Source organism: Gracilinanus agilis, chromosome 2 (assembly GCF_016433145.1).
Source record: "Gracilinanus agilis isolate LMUSP501 chromosome 2, AgileGrace, whole genome shotgun sequence".
NCBI classification, from domain to species: Eukaryota; Metazoa; Chordata; class Mammalia; order Didelphimorphia; family Didelphidae; genus Gracilinanus; species Gracilinanus agilis.
The window spans coordinates 641,326,879-641,349,537 of record NC_058131.1 but is presented as its reverse complement, the minus strand read 5'-3'; the positions used below and the strand labels follow the sequence as shown (position 1 = coordinate 641,349,537).

The following is a 22,659-nucleotide window of genomic DNA, read 5'->3' as shown; positions in this document are numbered from 1 at the left end:
AAAAAAAAAAATTCCAACTGCCAAGTTCTTTAATCCAGGGTAGCAATTCACCAAAAGGGAAGGACCTTGTCATAGGCACAATTCAGCCTGGCTCAAACTCAGGGCCCCGCAGTCATCAATTTGCATGCGCACCAGTAGGGAGCTTACAATGTGGGACTGTTGTAGAGGGCATCGGTCCACACTGCTTGCAGGTGTTCCGGGAACCCGAGGCTTTGGGTGAAACTCATTATTTTCTCTTTATGGCTTCTCATCTGTGGAAAGTCTTGCACTCGTACATGGCCCAATTTATGGGCGATAAAGGTTCTTGATTGCTGTGGGAGGAGGCAATGTAAAGCATTCCGTTCCCTTCCCCCATCCTTCTCTTTGGTCCCATACAGTTAATGAGAACAAATGGGGAATACTGGGCTTGGCAATTAAACCTCAGATGAATGTAATGTCTCTCTTCTTTCAGTATCCCTTCCTGTCTGGGACTGTGGCTTCACAAGGGAACAAAGTTGTCCTTTATTAGAGGTATAGCCTGACCCCTCGTTTATATATTGTATATATAAAATGCTATCTGTCATATATGATATATCATTCATACAAATACCTATATTTGTAGGCATATGTTATATACTATGTGTGAAATCATATTATAAAATAACAATTATTTTATATTATATACTACATAATAACATAATATACAACAAAATAACAAATCATATATGAAATAACATTATATTTTAAATGATAAATTACATATGAAATAATATAGCATGCATGAAATTATATTATAAAATAATAAGGTATGAAATCATATTGTATTATAAAATATGTGTGAAATATATAAAACAAAATATGTATGAAATAATATATTATAAATATGTGTATGAAATATAAAATAATATATTGTGTATGAAGTATTATGAACTAATAAGTTATGTATGAAGTTATGTTACAAAATAATATGTATGAAATTATATTATAAGTAATATATTATCTATGAATATATGTTATAGAAAATGGATAAATTATCTATGAATATATGTTATAGAAAATATCTATATAAATGTACATTTATGTATGTAAAATGTAATGTATGTCTACAAAGTATATGTGTGTATATTATTATTGTTCATTCTTTGTTTTAGAAAAGGACCAATTAATGATATATATATATATATATATTTTTTTTTTTTTAAATTTTAAACCCTTAACTTCTGTGTATTGACTTATAGGTGGAAGATTGGTAAGGGTAGGCAATGGGGGTCAAGTGACTTGCCCAGGGTCCACACAGCTGGGAAGTGTCTGAGGCCAGATTTGAACCTAGGACCTCCCATCTCTAGGCCCGACTCTCAATCCACTGAGCTACCTAACTGCCCCCCCCTATATTTTTTTCAAAGCTCAATTCAAGGATCTTCTCCAAGAGGCCTGATTGACTTGGCTCGCTGCCTCTCAAAATCACCTCATATTTATTTTATTCATATCCTCTATTTACTTATCTGTGATTATGTAAAGTGATAAAAAGGATACAGCACCAGCTCTAGAGTCATAGGATCTGCATTCAAATTCTGTCTCTAATTCTTACTACAAGTATGACCTTGGGCAAAGCACTTAGCTTTATCAGGCCTTCAATTTCCTTGGCTTCCAATACGGTCCCTTCTGGATAATAAAATAATAATAAAAGTTTTCAGACCCAATGATGCATTCCTCAATTATCACACATAGTAGTTCACAAGAAAAAAATCCGTCTTATTTTTGCATTTGTATGTCTGGCACTTGGCTCAATTTATTTGACCCTGAAATGACTTCCTGGATATTTCAGGTGAAAATATTCCTTTACCAAATGTAGGTCAGGAATTGCTCTAGAGTTCCTGAGAATATTACTGGCACCTGGCTCTACTGATCGGTAAATAAGGAAGTTTCGAAATGCTTCCTAGAGAAGGTGAGTTTGAAGATGGGGACTGGTAAAGGAAGGATAAGAGGGCACTTACTGGTATAAGAAATTCCATATAAAAAGGTAGGAATCAATAAACCCCCACAAAGGAATCAGCAAAGAGAGTTGCATGGATGAAGCAGTGTCCATGACAGGTAAGCAGCAAGGACAAAATATGAGGTAGTGAGGTGAAAATTGGCAAAGGGTTTTGTAGCATAGCAGTGGAAATAAAATTTTATCCAGTAGGCAACCAGTATAGGTACTTGAAGGAAGAAATGGCATGATTAGAGAAACAGTGATAAGGGTTGGTTATAGGAAAGCTTGGAAAGAGCAAAGACTGGTGATATCACCAATAGAGATGGGGAAACCAGAAAGGGACTGTGGAGAAAGATGATAAAAATGCATTTCATCATAATAAAAAGGCCATTCTGAGGAGGTTTCTGGGATCTTGGACAAAGTACATGCAATGTCCCACCCTTAATATTTTTCTGCAGATAAAATCAGATTTTCAAGGTGTAGTAGACAGAATTGGGAATAACCATATCACTATGGGAAAGCCATTTTTAATCCTTCAATGCCCCCAAACAACTTGCAGAGACTGAGTTGTAGAAAAATAGCAGATCTCTGTTGGTGGTAGCATTTGTGGGGGAAACTTCCCTACCCACACGAAATCACAGATCAACAATACATACAAAAAAGGCTTCAGCTAGATTTGGATTCAGTTAGGGCCAACCTACCCAATTACAGTTCTTCTGCTCAGACACTTATTCTTTTCGGTGTACCCAAGAATGACATTCAACTATAAAATCTTAGATAAAAATATATTCGCTCTGTAAAATATAGCATTCTTCCTTGGATACTTAATTTTTAACACAAAGTACTATTATTTTTAAATTTTTCTTTATTAATTTTAAGACATTATGGGTGGGGTCCACCTCAGTCCTATAAACAGTATCTGACTTTATAATATCTAAATAAAAAATTTTCCCTTTTGTCCAATTCAATTAAACACATATTTACTGAATAAATACTGTTTATAGAGCAAAAGTGCTAGGCCCCAGAGGTTATACACAGTTTAAACAATAAAGGCATAATGTAGAAAATAATTAATACACAATAACAGATCTTAGATACATTAGAGAGGCTCTAAACCAGTGTGAGGTGTAATGATGATAACAATAGCTAAAGCATCTAGAGGAAGTATGTATGAAGCCTTTATAGAGGAAGTAGCCTTTGCATTTGGCTTTAATGAGCAAGAATTCTACAAGAAATAGTGAATGCACATATGATTTGACCCAGCACACCTCTACTGAGTCTATAGCCTAAAGAGATCAAAGATAAAGGAAAGATCTACCTGTATGAAAATGTTTTTAGCAGCTTTTTTTTTGTAGTGGCAAAGAATTAGGAACTGAGGTATTATCCATCACTTGGGAAGTGGTTGAACAAGTTATGATATACAGTTGTAATGGAATTCTATTGCACCATAAGGAACAACAAACAGGATGAATTTGGAAAGACCTGGAAAGACTTATATGAACTAACACAAAGTAAAATAAGCAGAACCGAGAGAACATTGTACACAGTAAAAGAAATATTATATAATGATCAACTGTGAATGACTAAATCGTTATAAGCAAAGCAAATTCCAAAGATATCCACAAGGGACAGATGAAAAATGCTCTCCTCAGCCAAAGAAAGAACTGTTGGAGATTGACTGTAGATCAAAGCATGCTTTCTTCCACCTTATTCTTTCATGAGTATTTTATTGTATGTGTAATATATGTCTTCTGTCATGACATGAGCAACAGGGAAATATGTACAGTATGAAAGTACTGGTGTAACCTATATCATACTATTTATGGCCTGGGGTGGGGGTGGGGGATCTGAATGTAAAATGTCAGTAAACAGTTGTCAAAGATTATTTCTACATGTAACTGAAAAAAAATTTTTTAAAGAAAAAATACTGAGGAAGGACATTCTAGGCATAGCCTATATCATAAGCAAAAGCATAGAGGTGGGAAAGTGCAGGGTTTATACTCTGTACTATTCATTTATGAAGATGAAGTAAAAAATGAATCCGGCATTCTATGGTTCAAAAGTCCATATAAACTTTTGCCATCACCTTACTAGATTGTAAAAGGGCAGTTACCAATAATTTTTTGTGTTATTTAATTAAATGATTATTGCCCCTCTCACAAGGTTCCTAGTATCCTAAATTAAGTATCTGTCAAATACGTATTTAGTGTACTATTAATGGTTTAAAAATTATGTACTATTAACAATAATGTGGTAGTGAAATGAGTGGAGAAATAATAAAATACCAGGGTAAGCAAAGGTGTTTGCATCTCCAAAAGATGCAAAATGATTTTTTCCCCAGAGATTTCCTCATAAAAGAATACATCAACCAACACTAAGCCTTTAAAAATGGGAATACAAATACAAAAGGGAAAATCTCTGTCTTCAAGGAGATTACCATCTTATAAAGAAGACATTCTTAATTATTGCCTCATGATCCATAACAACAGAAAAGGAAGAGAAAACAGAATTATTCAAGTCTCATTTTGCTTAATTTTAGCCAAGTAAGATGGTGATAAAAAAAAAAAGCAGGGAATTAAACCCAAGATAAATAAGGTATTAATAAGAGAGTACCTTCACCTATCAGTGAATTCAAGAGATCAGACATGGGATACCCAACCTAGACTTCTGAAAGAATGGGACAGGAGCTGACTGCTGAGCTTTTGGAAAAACTGAGGAAGAGGAGAGAAGGAGCAAGTCTGTAGAGAAGCAATTCTATACACCTTTTCCCAAAAAGGGAAGAGAGCGGAAGCTCTTTGAGTCCTTCTAAAGTCCACTGAGCTTCACTTGCTTCCTGAGTCAAATAAGAAAAGGTAAATATAAAGTGCTTTGTAAACCTTAAAAACACTATAAAAGCTCTATTCCAACCAATACCACTACTATCACCACCACAGTTTTAAGAATGTGTTACTAAAGGGATGGTTATTCAACATTAAGAAGGAAATGGTGACCAAAAAGACCTAGCTTAGGACTTCCAAAACTGGTAAGGACAAATTGATCTAATTTTCTTTTGGAACAGGTTATTGAAACTGTAAATAAGGGAACTATACATTAGATAGAGTAAATCTGAATTTTAGCTAAACATATGAAAGTATGTCTAATGCTTATAAATAAAATGCAGGCTTGATGATATACATATTCACATCCAGTTTAATGACTAGACTCAAAGGGTAGTGATTAATAGGACTAAGTCAACTTTCAGGGAAGCCTCTAATAGAGTACCCTAAGGATCTCTCTTCCCTCTTTGACCGTGGGTTGTTCACATTTTCATCAATGACTTATATGAAGACATACTTATCAAATTTTTAGACGTTCCAAATCTGGAAGGGAAAGTTAATATGATGTATTGCAGAGTGAGGACCAAAAAAGATCTCAATAAGATTGACTGATGGGCTGACTATAATAAGATTTAATTTAAAAGGGATAAATGTAAAATCCTGTATTTGGACTTAAGGAATTAACTAGAATATCATAACATTTCTCATTACATAGTCTATATCTTAGTCAAACTGGTCTACTTGCTGTAGATACATGATATTCTCAATTCCACCTCTGTGTCTTAGCAGATGATATCTATTGTGCCTAGAACTCTCATTACAGTAACCTTTAGATCCTCTGCCTTAACATTCTCCTTAGTGTGTGTGTGTGTGTGTGTGTGTGTGTGTGTGTGTGTGTGTGTGTATTTAGGTTGTGTCTCATTTTGTATTTTTCCCCAAAGCCTAAAATAGCATCTAAGACATTATTGGTGCTAAATAAAAATTCTGTTCCTCAAACAAGACATTCCATATCCCAAACTCCACCCATTTTCACTGACTGTCTCTCATGTTTAGAATTCTCTTCCAAACTCCTCTCTCCCTCCTGACTTTCCTGGCTTCCCTCAAGTCTCAGCTAAAACCCTACTTCTTGTGAGAAGTCTTTCCTGTACCCTTTACTGCCTTCTCTCTGAGAATCTTTCCAAAGTTGCCTGTATCTTAAATGTACACAGCTGCTTGCAAGTTGTTCTCCCATCGGATTGTGACCTTCTTGAGGCAAAGTATGTTTTTTTTTTCATGTCCCCAGATCTTAGCACAGTACCTGATAATAAATGCTTGTTTCAAATTGAAATAAATACACAAGAACATTATGGGTAAAGCTTATTGGATATTTTCAACTCTGTGTCTAAACTTGAACTTAATACTTCCAAAGTAGAGCTCATTATATTTTCCCCAAACCCTCTCCACGTCTTAATTTCCCTATTTCTGTTGAGAGCACCATCATTCTCCCTAGCACCCAGGCTCACAAAGTTGGTATGATCTTTGAATCTTTCTTCTCTTTCATAATGCCATACCTAATTAGTTGCTACATCTTGTTAATTCTACCTCCAACAACATTTCTTGTGACCATCCCCCTCTTTTCTATGCCCACATCCCTAGTTCAAGCCTTCTGCCTCTAGCCTGGACTCCTTCCATACCCTCCTAGTCTTTTTTCATGCTTTAAGTCTCCCATTCTGATTCTATGTTCCACAAAGTTGCTAAATTGATATTCCTAAGCACAGGTCTGACTACCATCTCCCTTATCAAATGGCTCCCAATTATCCCTAGGTCTAAACATAAGTTCTTCTGCATTTAAAATTCTGCACAATTTGGTTCCCACTTACCTTTCTCAGTTCATCATCTCCTTATACACTCTACATTTCAGTGGAATTGGCTTACTTGCTGTTCCCAATTGATGACATTCCATTTCCTACCTCTATGCTATTTGAACAAGCAGTCCCTCTAGCCTTAAAAAAATCCTGCCTTCCTTAAAAAGATTCAGTTCAACTGTCACTTCTGTTGTGAGGAGGATTACTTAGTTATCATTTAGGAGACCTAGCAGGTAGGGCTTGAGAATTCCAAATGGAATGGGGAAGCAGGAAGTGTGCTCTCTCTGAGACGGACTCCATGGTGGTTGGGACAAGTTGTAACTGACCCTGGGAGACCTCAGAGGAAGTGGAGTTTGTACCCTGATTCCCTGGGATCCTGAAGGAAGACTGACATCTACTTGTGGGAGATTTTTGGTAGAGACTATTAATCTCAACCTGAGTTGCAGGTTAACTTGGGCTGGTTTAGCTCCCAGAATCTACCCACCTGAAAGAGTACAGCAGGTGGTCCTGGAAGAGCTGGAACATCGCTGGAGCGAGTCTGGACTCTGCTGTGAGGATTCCCATTTCAGTCCTCCTATCCTTGGGCCCTGTCTTGCTTTAGGTCTCAGTTTAGTGTAGATAAGTCCCTCCCCTGACCCTGTGGTTTACCCTTAGTCTGGAAGTGTAGAAACCCCTATTCCCATCCTTTACCATAGTTCCCTTAATTAAATTTGTTACAAACTCTTGTCATTTGCTTGCTAGTTTCCACAGGCCCTTATCTAGATGGTGCAGGCCTAAATGTCACTTCTGTTAACAGACATTTTCCTTAGCAGTTAAACCCAGTCTCCCTAACTTGTTAAGTCCCCATCTTTTGTCATTCCTGTCTCCTAAATAATAACTAAGTAATCCTCCTCACAACACTTCCTATACAATCTCTATTCTGATCTCTGCTTGCTATTGTACTTCCCACTCCCATTCCCCAATGGTCAAAAATCTGACTAAACTTACTCTTGGAATATTTTTAAATTTACTTAACTTTGTTCATGTTATTTACTCTCATGGGACATAAGCAGGACCTTGCATTCCAAGTACCTAGCACAGTGCTTGGCATGTAATAAATGCTTATAGGTTAAATGAATGAATGAAGCATGGGTGGCCAACAATTTCTGTGAAAACAATCTTTGTTTTTAAAAGATGCTGCCCAAGCTTAGTGACTCAACAGTGCAATATACAGAAGTATACAAGTGCTACTGTCATCCAAGGTGAGGAAAATAGTGGCCAGAGCAAGGAAAGGGGCAGGGTGGCTTCCCTCTGCTCCAGTCCCAACTGGATGATGATGATCCATTCTGGGTACCACATTTTGGGACAGGCATTGACAAGCTGCTAGGGAACCAGGATGATAAGACTAGAGAATATGCTATCCAAAGATCAAAAGGAGATGGTTTAATCTATAGAATAGAAGGCTTAGGAGGTAAAAATGATAGCTGGCTCTTCAGATTTGAAGATTGTCCCCTACAAGATTTATTAAGTTTGTTCTATGTCAGAAATAAGAATATGAGGAAAAACTACAAAGAAATAGATTTAGCTTTATATAAAGAAAAACTATTGGTTAGAGCTACCCAAAATTAGAATGGGTATCTAGGTAGAGCAGTGGATAGAGTGCCAAGTCTGGAGTTTACAAAGACTTATCTTCCTGAATTGAAATCTGACCTCAGATATTAGCTCATATGTATGAGAACTGCTGTTACTTTCATTTTAGTTTATCTTTGAAAGCAGGACAATTCCTAATAGATTAGAAAAGCTCTTGGTGAGGAAGAGATCTGGAGAGTCAGAAGATCTAGGTTCTAGTCAGGGCCTATCATCATCTGCTCTTAGACAAGTCATTTAATTTCTACAAAAAGACTGATTAAATAAATCTTCAACAACTTTGCCAACCAAAACTATTAATTCTTTTGTATCACTAGACAGAGAGAATTTGAATTATTTTGGAATTAGGATGTTTGAATATAAATATGCATGTAGGGGAACACATTTAGATAACTATCAAAGAACTAGGAGGAAGATTATTCATAAGATAGTTTTGACAATCTGATTGTGATCCCCCTAACTAATAGAGGGAAGAAATTCTCAAGCAAATAGCCCGGCACAGAGAGACAGACACAGATATACAGACACACATTTTTGGCTGGACATTTGCTAAAACACTGTTAACAGTAAAAATGATTAGTGAAATAAGGCCCAAAGGAAACTCTAGAGATCTTTTACCAGAGCATTAAGGGCCCTTCAGCCTCTTGGAAGCATTCTTCTTCATATTTAAGTCTTAATGCATAGATTTAAACTATTAATATAAGCCAACAGTGTGACTTGGCTGCTAAATACCTACCATATTAGCAAAGTATTTAACTCAAGGGAGATTCAAAGGAACTCATTCTGAACTGCCCAGACTGTATTTGGAGACACAACAAAAGTCTTTTTTAAAAGGTATTAAAAAAAAATAGAAAGGGGAAGCTAGGTGGCTCAGTAAAGAGAGCCAGGCCTAGAGACAGGAAAACTTGGGTTAAAACCTGGCCTCAGACAATTCCTAGTTGTGTGACCCTGGGCAAGTCACTTAACTAACCCCAGCTGACTAGCTCTTACTGCTTTTCTGCCTTGTATTAATTCTAAGATGGAAGGTAAGAGTTTGCTGTTGTTTTTTTCAATTGAAAGCACTGAAATACTGGAATATGTATAAAAGAGTAAGTGGGATAGACTAGATGCCCTCATAGGTTCCCTCCAACTCTTAAATCTGTGATCTTTTGGTAAGGGGTCTAGAAACTTTTATATAGAGAATGGTTGAGATAAAGGAAAAATTTTTTAATCTAGAGAAGAAAATAGTTGGGGGGAGGAGTGGTAGGGGTACAAAATGCATGGGGAAGGGGTAGTTAATAGTTGCCTTAAAACAGTTAAAGGTCTAGCATGTGGAAAACATATTATACTTATATTGTGGTGCTCAAGAGAGCAATAATAGAACTGTAACAGATATTGGCTCAATGTAAGGATTAATTTTTAGATAATTAGAACTGCCCAAGAATAGAATGGTCCACTTTGTGAGGCAGTGAGCTCTTTGTGTAAGTGCTTGCACAGATGCTCCATGACCACTTGGTAGGGATGGTATAGAGGGATCTTCCAATATCAAATTAATTAGTCAATATTGATTATTAAGCAGAGACTACATGGAAGACATTGTGCTAAGCACTGGGAACCCAAAGAAAAAGCAAGACGGAGCCTGTTCTTGAGGAGCTCACTAATAGTCAGAGACAACACATAAAAAGAAGTTAAAAAAGTGCTGTGTGGCCAAAGAGGCATGATGAAGTTCAGGACTACAGTCAAGTAGGAAATGCAGAGATGGCTGTGCTGTGTGTCACCTTTAAATGAGAGATGTGAGTGGAACTCTCCACCATGTCCCAACTCCCCAATCCAAGGAGGAAGGGGCCTCAGGGCAAAGGGACTAAGGAAGCAGGAGATGCTATCAGCTAACCTCTAAGGTGCCTCTACTACTAGAGATTCTGTGGTCCCAAAGCTTAGCCCTTTCTCTGCTCCTGTGAAAGATAGTAGCAGGAAAGAGAAGGATAGATCCAAAGATAAACAACAGCAACAGGAACAAACACAAAGGAGTTGACATGAGGCAAGGTAAATGGCAAATGCACAAACCCTATTAGTTCTATAGCTTCAAGGCAAGAGCAGAGGTTGGAGGGCACCTGCTAGCAGTACTGGTCAGTGAGGGCATCAATTTGTTCTACTGCACACCTTTCATTAATAATTATGTTTTACTTATGTTAAACATTTTTAACAAGCTTATTTTGATTTAAGTAAAATTTAAAAGAGCTTTTTAATAGGAAAAGTTAGGGAACTCCACTATAGAGATTCTCTATATCACTCAGTGTCATTCATTCAATACTTGCTCAAAATGTTGTCTGTTAAGCATTAGTAGAGATCTGGGTTCAAATCCCACTGCCTGAGATTTACTAGCTATATAAACTTCAGAAAGTCATTACAATCTCTGAGTCTCAGTTTCTTTATCTATATCACATATACTACCTGTAAGAACATCTCCCAGGGTGGTTGTGAGAATCAGATGAGTAAGCTCCAGACCCCTTCCTTATACTGTAATTATCCACCTACGGAGATGGAGTTCACTCCATTTGTCACACACCAACCTTGGACGAACTGGCCTAAGAGACCAGTGAAAGGCTCTAGAGCAGTGATTCCCAAAGTGGGCGCCACCCCCCCCCCGGTGGGTGCTGCAGCGATCCAGGGAGGCAGTGATGGCCTTTTTTTGTATTACATTCTATTCTGAGTTTAATAAATAGTTTCATAATTTCCAGGGGGTGCTAAGTAATATTTTTTCTGGAAAGGGGGCAGTAGGCCAAAAAAGTTTGGGAACCACTGCTCTAGATGGAAACCTGGGTGATAAAGCTAGCACTGCTGCTAGCCCACTATGGAATGAGGGATAAGTTCACAGAAATGTAAAGAATATTAGAAACTAGAATTTAAAGAACAGTGAACTCAGCCTTCTTGCCTTTCACACCAGGGAGCAAAGCAGGGTAAAGTGACTTGCCTAAAGTTCCACAGGTAGGGGGCAAAAGACCTTACGCTGTAGTGTGCTAAAAAAGGGGGAGCTAGATTAAGTTATCTTTAAAGTCCTTCTTAGATCTATAAACAAAATTCAATGTGAGGAGGCCGTTAAGACACCCCACATACATCCACTGACCACCAACCCCAGGACTTGTGTGGTAGGAGACAGTATTGGTTGAAGGTAGAACTAATCATCATTCCTACTAGGACTTTGTAGGCCAGTTTGAATTTCTCCAGCTTGATTCCTAGGTCTACTGGAAAAGATTGTGTCTTAATCACCAAGAGCAAAGCAAATGGATTGCCAACTGTTCTTTTTCCATGCTAGGCTAGAGAGACAAAGAGAACACAGGGAAAAATGAATAACAAACAGAAATGTTTTCTCTTGATTGTCACAAAGCAGGCTTTGCCTCCTACCTGTCTTTACTTTCTGTTAGAAAGACACAAAAATAGGTCCCCTGTGACACTTGGGCAAGGGTATTTTCCCACCTGGGAATTAGGGATGGTGATCCTGAGAGAACAGAGAGGTTTTGAAGTTGTATGTTATCTGCTTACATACTTACAGATAATGCTGCAGTTGCCCTGACAACTGGAGGTCATGGTGGAGGTTTGTCTATATGTCAAATCCGGCCTCACCATGGCCAGCTTCAGCAATCTGGATCCTGGTGTGAGAAGAGTCCCTGGAGGACAGGGTGGTGGTAAGAGATCACCATCCCATCTCCTTTGAAAGACAGCAGCTGCAACGAGAGGGCATATTTTGAAATTAAGGACATTGCAGCTGCTGCAATTGGATGTGGCCTGATATACCAAGAAGAAAAGGAACCTGCAACTCTATGCAAAGAGCAACAGATACTGATTGGTTTATTATAGACTGTCAGGTTTTGGAGAACTGATTACTAAGTTAAGCCACTGCAAGTTTATAGATCTGGTACAAGGTAAAAATGGGTCTTGCAGCATTTCCTAGCATCAAATCATACATTTTAGTACTGAAAATTACAAGTTCACATAAAGTTAAAGCATATACTTAATTTTCATTTTCTTATTTGTCTTATAATGAAGGATAAATAATAGTAGAAAGTCAGAGGAAGAGAAGTAATTTGATGAAGTTGAGTACATATTACAGAAGCACAATCAAGAACTGGGCTTTCCAAGATTAATTATAATGGCAATTCCCTTCCACCCCAAAAAGGTGTTTTCCACAAATAGTTGCTAAAAATATATGGAAATCAATGATTAAAGATTTATGAATCACTATTAAAGAACTTTTTACCTCTAGAAACTATTATTTGTACCCAGTTTTGTGTATTATTACTAATTTCAGCACCTTAGTTTCATGTTCTATATTACTATTTAATTTGATCTATAAGAGAAAAATTATGTACTATGTTACTTTTCATGCTGGAAGTAGAAGAAAGATTTTATGGACTTTTTTTCCACAGTTGAAACAACATGTTAGTTATTTGGTTAATGTGGATTTTCAGTTGGAAGGAAGATATAAAAATTGCCAGTTCAGTATAAATTGGAACTTTCATTTTATGGATTCTTTAGAAATAATGATCTTTTTTTTAAAAATAATGATCTTTTTGCAGAATGAGCCATACATTTTTGGCTATGGCCAATATGGAAATATGCTTTGTTTGTATTTGCATTTTGGTTACAAGGATTTTATTTGGAAGGAGGGGTGGTAGGAAGGAGGAAAATGCTTGTTAGTGAAAAAAATAATTCAAATAATTATTTACAAAATTAAAATTTAGAAATAATAGTCTTTTCTTCCAGGTTGCTATTTATTTCACAATGAATTTCCTTCCTCTCCCCCCATATTTAGGTTCTATTTAGGCACTTAACTCATCCATACACTATAAAATAGCAAAATAGCATTGTGATAAGAGTTGGGGATACCCAAAGAGGCAAAGGAGCTTACAACCTAATGGGGGGGGGGAGAATGATAATATGTTACAAATATATACAAAAATAGCTTTATTTGGATAAGTAGGAAATAATTAAAGAGAAGGAAGACACTGGAATTAAACGGGACTCCTCTAAAAGATCGAATATTACTTGGGACTGAAAGGAAGCCAGGGAAGTCAATAGTCAGAAATGAGGAGGGAGAGCATAACAGGTATAGGGGTAACCAGAGAAAAAGCCTAGAGCAGAGAGATGGAGTCTTGTTTGTGGAAGAGGTAGGAGACCAGAGCCACTAGATGGAGTATACATGCAGGGTGGATAGTGTGAGAAGACTGGAAAAGCAGAAGAGAGCTATGCTATAAAGGGCTTTGAATGCCAAAGAAAGCATTTTGTTTCCAATCCTGGAAGGAAAAGGGAGCCACTCATGTGTCTCCCTTATTTTAGTATTTACTAATTTTTTAGTATGTACTAATACTTCAGAAACAATGCCTTAAGAGCCACTTTTACTGATTACTTCTGGTTAACTCAACCTTCAAATTATCATTCAAATTTTCCAATTCCTTTCTACTCTTATGCTATTCATCTCTTAATCCACATCGTGGATTACAATGGCCTCCTAATTTATCTTCCTGCTTCCAATCTCTCCCAACTCCAAATTCATCCTTTTAATATAGCTCCCCTCCTCCCCATTAATCTTCTGAAAATAACACTTTCATTATGTCACTCCTCCTTCAACTAAAGTCAATAAGTCATCAAGCATGTTTTAGTGGGCATCTGGGTGGTACAGTCAAGTGCCCAGTTTGGAGTCAAGAAGACTCATTTCCCTGAGTCTAAATCTAGCTTTAGGCACTTAGTGGCTAGGTGACCCTGGGTAAATCATTTAACCCTGTTTGCTTTACTTTCCTCATCTGTAAAATGAACTGGAGATGGAAATGGCAAGACACTATTATCTTTGCCAAGAAATCACCAAATTTGGTTAAGAAGAGTTTGAAATGCCAGTTCAACAACCAAGTTTCTAACACATGCCAGGAATAGTACTAAGCATTGGAAAAACAACATATTCTATAGCAGTGGTTCCCAAACTTTTTTGGCCTACCACCCCCTTTCCAGAAAAAATATTACTTAGCGAGTCCTGTCACATATTATCACCACCCCCCTTACAGTTATTCACCGCCCCCAAATGCACTTGTGGCCATCACTGCTCCCCTGGATCGCTGCAGCACCCACCAGGGGGCAGTGGCGCCCACTTTGGGAATCACTGTTCTATAGGAACCTCTGATTTTTCTTCCTTATCTATTTGATGAAGTCCAAACTTCTCTGACTAGAATGCAAGGCTCTCCATCAATTGCACTGATATTACTTTTCAAATCCATCCCAGTCAATAGTAGAGACTCACTGAAATTTACTTTGGGTTTATTTTGTATATATTTGGTTCATGTTGACTTTAAACAGTTTTTGCCTTCAAGAAATTTAGTTATTTCATTTTTGTCTTTGTATCCCTAGTGCCTAGCACATAGTAGGCATTAATAAACAATTGAGAATTTCTTGTTTGCAAAATTACTTAGCAGGGTTTTATGAAAATTATATGAAAGAATACATTTAGGATACTGTGTCTAGAAAAGTGCTATATAAACAGTAACATCATATTGTAAAGCATCACCCAAATACAAAGTATTACTATCCCTGAACTGAGCTGTCTGAAGACTATAGCTTAAGGGCTAGGGCTGGGGAACTCCAGAAAAGGAAGAAAGTAAGAGTAGAAGATGGTGTGGTCAAAGAAGAGCTGACTCATTAATACCCTGTTAGTAATTATCTAACAGAGTGGTCATCTCACTTGTATAGGCACTCTATTCACTGGTACAAATAGCAATCCATCAATATCTTCCCACTCTGGGGGAGTCCTTTCCTTTTTTCTGTAAAATTTCCTTTAAAGTTAGATTTCAAGTTTCCTGTATACTTTATCTCCTGAATACAAAAGTTTTCTTTTGGAGGTCAAAGATTTTGTCCTATATTTCTTTTGTATTCCTTGTTACTTATATGGTAAGATGCTCAATAAACCAAAGGGCTAATTAAAACAATCTTGATAAATACAGTTAAAAACCTGGAACACAGTTGAACTATTAAAATAAAAACACTGTCAATGCAATACAATTGCATCTGTGATCACCTCAACTTGGGAAATTCCTCAAGTGGGATTTCCTGTCATCAGATTAGTAGATAAATTCAGGAAACTGCCTGAGGCCTAGAGATTAAATAACTTGCCTAGGATTGGAAAGGGAGCAAATATCAGAGGCCTAACTGTAAATCCTTGTTAACAGATGGTTTAAAGAAATAACAGACTTATTTTCCTATATGACCCCATATGCTACTTGTTTTGCATTTAATCTCCTAGGTTTATATATACAATAGTTAGCATATCTATAATTTTTTTCCTAAAGTGGAGAATGTATCAGAGTTATTCTTGAATTTATGACAGAGAAGAGGCATGAAAAATGCAAGAAGTGACTTTTATACTTTTCACACTAATTTTTGGGAGGCTGTAAAAGATACAGTCTCACTGAGAAAAATGTTTAGATAACAAGGAGTGAGAGACAGAACAACAGAAAACAGGTGTCATCTAAATGGTACCAGGTGTCTAGCACCATGAGGAACTGGAATAGATCTGCTAGTTTCCCTAAGAGGTACGGCACAGATCCATGGCCAAGACTCCAAATATCATGGCTGTGGTGTGTTCAGACCACACGCTTTACATGGCATATGCCTCTCTTTATAGCTATTGTCAGCTAACAATAGCCATTTATCTGTTTAAGAATATAATGTACTGATGTTAGAGATGCTCTGACTGAAATTGAAAAAGCTGTTTATTTGTTTAAAGGATTTACTTAAAAAACTACCAAATAGTCTCTATTAGCCAGTTTCCATCATAAATCCTACATGTTACTCCTCTGTTAAATATCCATCTCAGGGCAGCTGGGTAGCTCAGTGGAGTGAGAGTCAGGCCTAGAGACAGGAGGTCCTAGGTTCAAACCCGGCCTCAGCCACTTCCCAGCTGTGTGACCCTGGGCAAGTCACTTGACCCCCATTGCCCACCCTTACCACTCTTCCACCTATGAGACAATACACCGAAGTACAAGGGTTTAAAAAAAATTGCTTAAAAAAAAATCCATCTTTGTCAATCTTAAAACCATATTTAAATATAAGCTATTAATTTATGTCACATGTTCAGAATTGATATTAAAAGACTAAAATACACTTAATGGATTCTAAATGTTCAAAAGCCACACATAATAAACACAATACTATCAAAATATGTTAAAAAACAAATGAATAAAACATGTCCATTTGTATATACATATCTACCATTACTCAACCCAATGTGTTAACTGAAGGTCACTGTTTTCACTAGGACAGCTGGGACATAAAAATGGTTTTTGTTAAACCAAGAAAAGTAATATTGTTTATATTTACCCTTTTCCTCTCCTTTGCCATTGCTAATTTCTAGGGCAAAAGAGCACTGAATTTTCTGTACTGTTAGCTGCTGCTGATTCACTGTTCTTGAAACTTTCTCCTCTCTTGATTTCCACAGCACCATCTTATCCTGATTCTGTGATACAAGTCAAGTGTTCCTGCCCTTCAATCAAATTAATTTCAATTTATCAATAATTTATTAAGCATCTACTGTGTGCCACTGTGCTAGGTGCTAGGGATACGAAGACAGAATTAAATAGTCCTTGCCTGTAAGGGGTTTATATTCTATTTAGAGGAAGGAGCATATATACAAATTTAAAAAAAATACAAATTTAACAAAGTACTTTCCAGAGAGAAGGTGCAAATCTACGTGACAATTTGTTAATACTACAACCCTTTTAGGCTTGCCAACATGAGGGCATCATTGGGGTGCCCTCTTCTCTCTCTTTTCCTTTCTGTCTTCTTCTAGCCAGGTATCCAAGAACCCATTCAAGGTGCTTGACTTGTCATTCAGTCAATAATCATTTACTAAGTGTCCTACTATGTACCAAGCATTGAGTTTGTATCACTGGGGATACAAAGAAAGTCTCTGCCCATGAGGAATTTATAATATAATGAGGGAAACACCATACAAACAATCTTGTACAAACAGATAAATGAGAAAAAATCAGAGAGAAGGCACTAAAACTAAGAGGGATTGGGAAAGGCTTTCTGAAGAAGGTGGGATTTCATCTGGGTCTAGAAGGAAATCAAAGAAGACAGGAGGAGGCAGAAATGAAAGAAAGCATTCAAAAGGCATGGAGGACAGAGAATAAAAATGCCCCAAAGGCAAGGAAGCCAGTGTCACTGAATTTTCCTGTACATAAAAGGAATGTAAAATTTAAGAAAACTGGAAAGGCAGGGGAGGAGTCTAGTTTATGAAACTCTTAGAATGCCAAACAGAGGGACTACTCACATCAGTGAGATGAAATGGGAATCATCGACTCTTATTTCTTCCACTAATATGGAGGCCTCTTCAGCCATTCTTGAAACTATGTTATCTTCAATGTGCTTTCTCTCCCAATTATAATATGTGTTCCTTGAAAGCAGAGATCATCTTGGTTTTCTGTTTGTATCCCTAGTTTATCACAGTGTTTGGCACAAAACAGGAAGAGAAGAAATGCTTTTACATTTAGTCATTCATTTGATAGAATGTGAATTCTGGACTTTGAAATGGAAAGTTATGGGAAAATGGGATAAGGGACTGACATGGATAGATATGGACTTAGGAGTGGTAGTGGTCATCAGGGAAAGGAACTCCAGCTTAGGCATTCTACAATTGAAAAGGCACAGGAATGTCAAGTGGAAAGAAGGGCAACAAATTGGCATACTATTTTCATAGTAGCAAAGAAAATATTGGTTTAGAGAGGGATAAGACATGTTTAAGGAACTCATTTCAGGACTTCTCAACCTCTTTACAAGGATATCCCTTTGAATAGATGATCTCCCCCAGGTTAGAAGTTAAGGAGACCAAGGTGGGTCTTTGATTTCTCTCTTTTAATGGTGTGACTTCTTTCTCTCCAGCCTTAAATGTAGATATTCCTCAAGGCTCCCTTGTTTGTTCTTTATCTACCCTCTCTCCCTCAAGAATTTATTCCTTCTCATGGTTTCAATGATTATACCTCTACACTTCCAAATCTTCCCAGCATAGATTATAAATTACTTGAGAGCAGCTTTTATCTTTATTCATTTTTGTATCCTTGTGGCAAACTAGTACTATACTCCAAAACTTCCCAAGTCCTCCTAAATCTTGGTGCTTTCACTGAAATTATTTCCAGTTTAACCTGTATATATTTTATTTGTATATAGTGGTTTGAATGTTGTTTCCCCTTATTAGGCTGTGAGCTCCTTGAATGTAGAGTCTGCAGAATACAAGCAGCAACTCAGCTGAACTCTTCAAATATTCTATTCCAAACAACTTTAAAATAATGCCTCAAAATGAAATCTGAAGCAGCAGGGCCAAGAAATGATCAGAGTGAGATATATTTCTAGCCCAAGACAACTTAAGAGACTGGCAGGACAGGTTTGTGATGCTGAGGAAGGGTTCAGTCGGGAGATCAGACTACCTCATCAGCTCTGATAGCAACTTCTTGAGTTCTCAGCCCAAAGACGGTAAAAGGGTTGGATAACTGGTCAGAAAGAGATTATATGGAATCCTTTATTGGCACTGGATGCAGGATCCTGTGGCATTGCCTATACAAAATTCTGGGTCCTAATGGTGAAGAAGAGCACTAGCATTTGTGGCCACAGAAGACCAGAGGCCCTAATTATAGTTCCAGGGGTGGGAAAAGTGCTTGTGATTACAAGGGAATATTGGCCCTTGGTCTCAGTTCCAAGGCAGAAAAGAGCACTAGCACTATTGGTTAAAGAAAAACATGGGACCTAGTCATAGTTTGAGGACCAAGAAGAATGCTAGCATTTGCAGTTGCATGTAAATAAGGTCTCTTCCAGGATAAAGACCAGAACACAGCCCTAGAGGGCAACATACCTTTCCTTGGATCATGCCACTTTGGAAGCAACACAAACTTATAGGCCTCCAGAACTAGCTCTGAAAACAGCAACTGAAGCTTGGGTCTGTGTCCTCTCCACCTTGACAGCTAAGAAAAACTTTAAAAGTCAAGAAATAGGCTAGAAAAATAAGTAAACAACAAAAAAAGTCTGACCATTAAAAGCTACTATGGTGACATGTAAGATTGATATACAAACTCAGAAGAAAACAATAATATCAAAACTGCTATAAGAAAACCTTAAAGGAAAAAAATGTGAACTGTACACAAGCCCAATAAGAATTCCTGGAAAATCTCAAAAAGAATTTTTAAAATCAAATAAGAGAAGTAGGGGAAAAAATTGGGAAAATAAATGATTGATGCAAGAAAATTGCAAAAGAGTTGATCAACAGCTGCATAAAAGGAGCACAAAAATGTACTAAATAAAATAACACCTAAAAATCCAGAATTGGTCAAATGGTAAAAGAGGCACAAAAATTCATTGAAGAGAACTTTTTAAAAAGGAAAATTTGTCAATGGAGAAAGAATAAAAGAAGAACTCCATGACCAAATGGGAAAAGAGGTACAAAAGCTCAGTCAAGAAAATAATCCTTTAAAATTAGCATAGGACAAGACAAAATTAATGACTCCATAAGACACCAAGACACAATCAAAAGAAGAAATAAATAGAAGAAAGCGTGAAAAATTTTATCAGAAAAACTGGGTTGGAAAATAGATTGAGGAGAGATAATTAAAGAATTAACAGAGGCCAAACAAAGATGGCAGAGGTAGAAGCAAGGAAAGCCCAAAAGCACCATGAGAATCCTCTCCAACCAATCTTAAAATAATGCCGCAAAACAAATACAGGAGTGAAAACCAACAAGGAGACAGTGAAACAATTTTCATAAAGAGAACAACTTGAAATGTAGGTAGTGTCTGAGTCACTGGGGTGAGAGGGGAGCACAGCCAGCCAGAGTTACAACAAGTAGTAAGGAACAAGCCAATGGCAAGTCCCCCACCCCATATCTACTGTTTCAGTTTCTGAACCTGGACCCAAGCCAACATCTAGACCCTGAGATCCTGTCTAAACCAATAGCAGTACAACCCAACACCATAAATGGAAAATTAATATTAATACACAATAACTCCAACTATCATATTTTGTAAGATTTATTAATAATCACTAAAAGTAAAGGAATAAAAAAGTAATTATCTAACAGAATAAAACTACATGCCCAAGCTAATCTACCTGCTCAAAAGGCCTGCTCCACCAAAGCTGCAAAAGGAAGGAAAAAGACAGCTAGACAGAAAAAGGGAGAATTTATATCCTGCCTACATCAGTACGTAATGACAGGAGAAGCATGGGGTGCTGGATATTGTAGTTCAAGGGTCAAGATTTCTAATTACACAGGAGGATGAGGGTGATGATGAGGAATGCTTAAACTTTACTCTAATCATAAATGACTCAGAGAGGGAATACAACCATACTCACAAGTGTATAGAATCCTATCTTACCCTACAGAGAAGTAGGAAGGGAATAAGGAAACGGCAGAGAGGGGTGGTAATAGGAGAGAGGGGAAAGTAGGGTGGTAGTGACAAAAAGCAAAATACCAGTGAGGAAGGACAGAGTGAAAGGGAAAAAAAGGCAAGATGAAAAGGGGAAAATAGGATGGAGGGGAATACACAGAAGGTAATCATGACTGTGAATGTAAATTGGATGAATTCACTGATAATACAGAAGTAGATAGCAGAGTGGATTAAAAACTAGAATCCTAGTATATGTTGTTTACAAGAAAAACATTTGAGGCAGAGTGATACACAGAATAAAGGTAAGGGGCTGGAGCAGAATTTATTGTGCATCATCTGAAGTAAAAAAAGCAGGAGTGGCAATCATATCTCAGACAAAGCTAAAGCAAAAAAAGATCTGATTAAAAGAGATAAGGGAGGAAATTTCATCTTGCTAAAAGGTACTATAAGCAATGAAGTAATATCAATATTAAACATATATGTGCCAAATTGTATATAGACTCTTAAATTTTTAAAGGAGAAATTAAATAGGAAATAAATAGACAGTAAAACTCTACTACTAGGGGACATTGACTTTCCCCTTTCAGATCTAGATAAATCAAACCAAAAAATAAATAAAAAAAGTAAAGGAAGTTAATGAAATCTTAGAAAGCTAAAACTAATAGATCTCTAGAGAGAACTGAATGGGAATAGAAAAGAACAACACCTTCTTTACAACAGTACATGGCTCCTACACAAAAATCGACCATGTGTTAGGGCATAAAAACTTCACAACCAAATGCAGAAAATCAGAAATAATAAATGCATCCTTTTCAGATCATTAACACAATAAAAATTATAATCACTAAAGCTCCATGGAAAGACAAATAAAAAATTAATTGGAAACTAATCTATTACTAAAAAAGGGGTGTGTCAAAGAACAAATTATAAAAACAATCAATAATGAGGAGATGATGTATGGAAATTTATGGGATATAGCCAAAGCAGTACTTAGGGGAAAATGTATATCTCTAAATTCCTACATCAATAAAATAGATAAAATATAGATCAATGAATGCAAGTAAAAAAACTAGAAAAAGAACACATTAAAAATCCCCAATTGAAGACTGAATTGGAAATTCTAAAAATTAAAGGAAATGTTAATAAAACTGAAAGGAGAGAACAATTGAACTAATAAATAAGAGTAGGAGTTGGTTTTGGTTTTCTGGAAAAAAACCCAAATAAAATAGATAGAGCATTGGTGAATTTGATCTTAAAAAGAAAAGAAGAAAATCAAATAAGTATCAAAAATGAAAAGGTTGAGGTTCCAGGTTAAGATGGTGGCAGAGTAAGAAGCAGCTCTTAACCTCTCCTGAACGAAACACACAAAACTCCTCAAGGGGACATAAAAACAAGTCCAGACGAACGGAGGAACCCCACAACAGGGCACAGCGTGGAAGGTACGTGGAATCGGGGCATTTCCATGCTATAAAGGGGTGAAAAAGCTCTCACTAAATCACGGGCTGAGCAACCACCCCACCCCCACCCCCTCCACACACACCAGCTATAGTGCCAAAGCCAGCTAAAAAGAAATAGAGCAAGTTTGGGGCACCCATCGAGTCATTGGCAGCTCTGGGGTCTGTTCCTGAGAGCAGCAAGATTGAGGACCCCAAAAAGCTAAAGAACGCACACAAACTCTAAGCGCAGGATCAGGACTCAGAGAACGGACACAGGACGCAGAGTGCAGGCCCGGGTGGAGGCAGACACAGCCACAAGCTAAAGCTCTGAAATCCTGAGTGGGGAACCAGTGCAGACGGGTATACGACTGTGGAAGCAGCGCCCTGAGACTTGTAAATAAACCTCTGGCAGAGGATCAAGGAAGGGGGTCCACCAGGGGGCTTGACCTTGGAAAAAAACAGAACTCAGACCTCAGGAGCCAAAAGACCGCGGACAGACCCTGAGTGCGAGGATAAACCTGAGAAGCTGCTGGGCTAATGATGGCTACCCAGTCTCAGGAAGTTCAGAAGAGAAAGATTAACAACAAGAAAAAGAAG

The 22,659-nt window shown here is 37.3% G+C and overlaps 1 protein-coding gene across 1 annotated transcript in view; it reads right to left on the bottom strand.

Moving 5' to 3' along the window:
- Positions 1–22,659, bottom strand: part of PCGF5 (polycomb group ring finger 5) — a 143,683-nt gene that overhangs the window by 74,420 nt on the left and 46,604 nt on the right. Inside the window, exon 3 of the mRNA XM_044665671.1 lies at positions 11,765–11,938. The gene's annotated coding sequence lies outside the window, so the exon portion shown is untranslated. The remainder of the gene's footprint in view (positions 1–11,764; positions 11,939–22,659) is intronic.